General features: G+C 42.4%; 1 pseudogene; it reads left to right on the top strand.

The window, feature by feature from the left end:
* The first annotated feature begins 3,091 nt into the window (after positions 1 to 3,091).
* On the top strand, positions 3,092 to 3,584 carry LOC130887201 (60S ribosomal protein L23a-like; annotated as a pseudogene).
* Positions 3,585 to 5,530: the final 1,946 nt, after the last annotated feature.

Genomic DNA, 5,530 nt, shown 5'->3' on the forward strand with positions numbered 1-5,530 from the left:
TGGCCCTCCATTTCTGAACCCTCCTCCTTCAAACCTGCTGCTCTGAGTTCTCTTCCCAGGGAAGAGAACAGAACAGACATGAACCTAGTAACTGTAAATAGACTTTTCTTGCATCAATAAAATAGGTCTTAATCATACTTTCTCAGATCCTGAATTGAGAGGGGATAAGATGTGAATAGTTCGTGAGAAACCACAAAATTACAGTCTTTTGCTTAAAATCAAACAGTTAAAACAAACACCACCACTCCAACAACAAAAAACCACTTTAGATATAAAAAGTCACGGTAAACCCTTAATATGGTAAAGTGATGATGTTCTGTTTCCTTGGCTCTAAGCCTGTATCATATCTATATGTGCCAGTTTTCTTAGGGTTTTTATTTCTGGGGAGAGACACCATAACCATGGCAACTCTTGCAGAGAAAACATTCAATTTGGGTGATTTGCTTATAGTTTCAGAGGTTCAGCCCATTAATGTTATGGCGGAGAGCATGGCAATGCACAGGCAGATATGGTGCTGGAGGAGTAAAGAGGCCTACATCTCTGGCAGGTAACAGGAAGTTGACTGAGACAGTGGGCAGTATCCTGAGCATAGGAAACCTCAAAGCCTGCCTCCTCGGTGACACTCTTCCTCCAACAAGGCCATACCACCCCAACAAAGCCACACCTCCCAATAGTGCCACTCCCTACAAGACTATGGGGGTCGACTACATTCAAACCACCATGCCATTGTAATTACACACTCCAACACCCAGAACATGCTTCTGAGAAAGAACACAAATTACCTGAGCAAGAATGAAAGCTCTCCTTCTGTTTAGTCCTGAGAACACAGCAGCCACCTTGCCTCTAACAGGCAAACACGAGCCCTGTGGAACGGTGACAGGGTACCTCGAATTTCACTTCCCTCACTATGCAGCGACCACCAGTAGGAGCAAAGCCAACCCAAATGGCCAGCTAGAGAAGAGTTTGGTCCCTATTTAGGATCCTTTAAAGCTTCCCTGACAGAAGGCCCAGGAAAAGTACGACACACGTGAATCACAAATAGGTCTTTTGACAGACGGCCAGTCTATTGAATCTGGGAGGAAGACAACAGCGAATGCTAAGAACAAAACAAGAGTGATGGCTGAGGAATGTGTGGAAGACCAAGCTAAACGTGCGGGGGGGGGGGCGGGGGCAGAGAATGGGCGCAGAGCTTTAGTCCTAGCACGCAGGAGGTAGGGCAAGTGGATCACTGTGAATGCCCGCAAGTGGATCACTGTGAATGCCCCCCCCCCCGGCCCCGCGCCCCGCAGCCTCTCCCCCACATACACACAAAGCGTGAAAGAAAAAGGAGGGTTGCCTGAGTTTTATGTGACTTTGGCGTCCCAAGGGAACATTTCACAAAGGAATCTTTAATCTCTTTAAAAGGTTTTGATACATATAGTTATAGCAGCAAGGCCTCCTGGATCTGTGGAACGTGTGGGATGCTTGACTATCTGGCCGAACTTCTGGCGGAAACTCCAGACTTTCCTATGACCTGTGCTTGCTCTCCACCAAAGCGCTGATTCATTTGAACTACTACGCCTGTAGAGAGCTTCACTTTTTTTTTAATCTGTAAATTTTGCCGTAATAATCTCATTTAAAAAATAAAACCTTTCTAGCTAGGCACGGTGTAACACAGTTTAAACTCAGCACTGGGAGGAGAGTCAGGCAAAGCTCTGTGAGCTCAAGGCCACAGACTCAGGCCCTACAAATGCAAGTGCACACACACACACACACACATGCATGCACATGCACACACGCATACCCCTTCTGGGTAGACTGTCTCTGACTTGTGAATGCTTCTGTTTCATTTGTAGTTGATTTCGTGTAGAATTATCGAAACAAGACAAGAGGGGCTGGAGAGATAGCTTGCAGATTAACAACACTGACTGCTCTTCCAGAGGTCCTGGATTCAATTCCTACACCTACATGGTGGCTCACAACTGTAAGTACAGTCCCAGGGGACCTGACATCCTCTTCGGGTCTCCACAGGCACTGCACGCATGTGGCATACAGATATATATCAAGCAAACAAATAGATGCATAAAATAAAGTCTAAAACAAAAATTTAAGCATAAAAATATATTGTAATTTTTAGATCAACTATATTAAAATCATAATAGTGACTTTCCAATTATTGTGGAACTAATTTAAATTTAATTTTAAAATATTTTGTTCCAATGTGAATCTGATAACTCAAGATTATGTGCATCAAAATGCTTTTTTGTGTCTCAGTCAAATTGAAAAATGAAACCATGGCTAGAACCTCATCTTATAGCTCTGTAAACACAGTCAAAAATTCAGTTCTAGGAACTGGGTGACCCCTGGGCCTTTAATCCCAGCCCTTGGGAGGCAGAGACAGGTGGATGTCTGTGAATTTGAGACCAGACTGGTCCACATAGCAAGTTCCAGGACAGACTGACCGAGCTATATAATAGAGAGGCCCAGTTTCAAAAAAAAAAAAAAAAAAATTTCAATTCCAGGAACTGGAGAGATGGCTTAGATGGCTTAGCAGTTAACGGCACTTAGTGATCTTGAAAAGGACCTGAGTTTGAGTTTGGCTTCTAGAACCTACGTGATGTCTCACAACCATCTTTAACTTCAGGTCTAAGAGATCTGAAGCCCTGCTTCCAACCTCCTTGACACCAGGCACTCAAGCCACACACACACACACACACACACATACACACGGTATATATGCATGCACAGATAAAATAAAATAAATTTAAAAGAAGTTTTTAAAAAATATTCAGTTCTAGGACTAGCAAGACTGCTCATCTGGTAAAGGTGCTTGCCACCAAACCTGTCAGCGCGAGTCTGTTCCTGGCCCCACATGGTGGAAGCAGAATCTCACCTAGTTCCCATGGGTTCTCCTCTGACCCCCCCACAGCACAGATGCACACAGAGACACACTGAATGAGTGTTGTAATAAAGTAGTTTTAGTTCAATTATATATATTATGTATACTTCAAATATATAATACAGTAAATATATAGTATATATTTTATACAATATAAAAATTTGAATACTTTTTTATATTTTAGTCAAATTCAAAATGAAATGATGGGTCAAGATGTCGCTGAAGGTGAAGAAACTGCTTCCTGCCCCTCCCAAAGCTGCAGTCAAACTGAAGGCCTTGAAAGCCAAGAAGGTGGTGCTGGGGGGTGTCCACAGCCACCAAAGAAGATCCACATGTCACCCAGCCACCAAAGAAGATCCACATGTCACCCACCTTCCATAGTCCCAAGACCCCAAGGCTCTGGAGGCAGCACAAATGTCCTCTAGAGAGAGACCAGTAGAAACAAGCTTGAGGACTACGCTGTCATCAAACTCCCCCTGACCACTAGGCCAGCCGAGAAGAAGACAGATGATGACATCACGCTGTGTTCACCGTGGATGTCAAGGCCAACAAGCACCAGTGTAAGCAGGCTGTGAAGAAACTCTATGACACTGATGTGGCCAAAGTCCACACCCTAATAAGGCCTGAGAGAGAGAAGGAAGCCCGTGTTTGGCAGAGTCCTGACTATAATGCTCTGGATGTTACTGAGAAGACGGGGATCATCTAAACTGAGCCCAGCTGGCTAATTTTAAATACATATGCTTTCACTATAGAAAGGAAGGAAGGAAGAAGGAACGGAAGGAAGAAATGAACGGACGAACGAAGGAATAAAGAAAGAAAGGATCTTTATTAGTATCAAAAACTCTGACTTAACCTGCAATTAGAAAATTAGAAGTCTTTGAAAATGATAGTAAGGGACTTTTTTTTTTTTAATTAAGGTTTAAGTTTATAGATGAGAGAAAAGAACTGGAGAAAGCCTACTGCTGACAAGGAATGCTGAAGGAAAGAATACATGCCTCCACGTCTATTGTTAGCAATGGTAGAAGTGGCGTCTTCTTCAGCGAGTGAGTCAGCACACATCCAAGCATAAGAATAATTGCAGGCATTTACCAACTGACAGTCACATTACGAGGATAGCCTCATCTAATCCTCTCTCCACCACAGGCAAGTATCACTACTGTATCAAGGTACAGATGCGGAAACCAAGGTTTCCTAAGTGTGATCAGCATCCTAAAAAGCCAAAACTAGGACTGAGCTATATAGATATTTCTCCAAAGATGATTGAGCATGAGCAATAAGGATACAAAAAGAGGTCTGTAAAGATGGCCCAGTGGTTAAGAGGGTGCGCTGCTCATTCAGAGGACCTGAGTTCGATTCTCAGCACATACTTGAGAACAGCTCACTACAGGCTGTGACTCCAGCTCAAGGGACAACACCTCTACTTGTTCTGGCCTCCATGGTACCTGTTCTTAAGTGCACGTACAAATCGTGCCGATTTATTTTATTGTTGGTGCTTATATATTTAATTCCGGTCATTTTCCAGTAGGTATGTAGACAGGCCATTTTGATTCCATGTGCTTCAACTAATGGTTCATCATACCAGCTGGTTTTTATTACTGAACAGGCCGTGAAAACCTCAGATAAATTGGCCTTGATCATGGTGTGTAATTCTTTCAGAAGTCGTTGAATTGTTCGCTAATAATTTGGCAAGAATTTCTGAGCTAATTTTCTTAAGAAATGATTGCTCTGTCGTTTTCCATTTTGTAGTTTGATTTTTGGCAATAGAAGAGCAGCTATCTGAAGTGAGTTGTGTTCCCACTTTCCAGGAGATGGTTGTGCAGATATTAGTGTGTGAATTTTCAATGCTTGCAGCAATCTCCAGTGAAGCTACCTGAGTTTTGAGATTTCTTTCCAAGAAGTTTTTAAATTGTGATTTCAATTTCCTACAGTTTCAGGCTCTTCCAGGTATCTACCTTCTGTTGGGTGGATTATGGTCAATTCTTTTGTACGATTGCATTTACCCATGTTTTGCTTAATGAAACAGTTCTCAACCTTTGGAGGTTGCATATCAAATATCTTGCATATCAGGTATTTACATTACAATTCATAACAGTAGCAAAGTTATAGTTATGAAGTATCAATGAAATGATTTTATGGTTGGAGGTCACCACAAATGAGGACTAACTGTATTAAAAGGTCACAGCATTAGGAAGGTTGAGAACCACTGGCTTAATGTCTTTCTTGGATTTCATGGTTCCTATAATCCTTCTTTTACAATTTCCTCTTTAGAGAACTCCATTTAACTATTTTTCTTCTTCAGAAAAAGCCCACTGGTGATAAAAAATGTTTTAGTTTCCTTTTATCTAAGAATGTCTTCACTCATCCTTGCTTCTAAGGGCTCTTTTGGTGGGTTTGGGATTTGAGTAGGTTTTTTCCTTCTGAGTGAGGTGGGATTTTTGTTTGTTGCTCGTTTTTTTTGGGGGGGGGTGTTTTGTTTTGCTTTTCCATTCTGCACTTGGCAAGATGTGTCATGCCTTCCTTGTGCCTCTCGGGTTTCTGAAGTCCGCTGTCATTTGGATTGTTCTCCCCTGTAGGGAAGGTGATATTCCTTCTGCTCTGTCATTTGGATTGTTCTCCCCTGTAGGGAAGGTGATATTCCTTCTGCTCTGTCAT

The sequence above is a fragment of the Chionomys nivalis genome, chromosome 15 (genome assembly GCF_950005125.1).
Source record: "Chionomys nivalis chromosome 15, mChiNiv1.1, whole genome shotgun sequence".
Taxonomy (NCBI): domain Eukaryota; kingdom Metazoa; phylum Chordata; class Mammalia; order Rodentia; family Cricetidae; genus Chionomys; species Chionomys nivalis.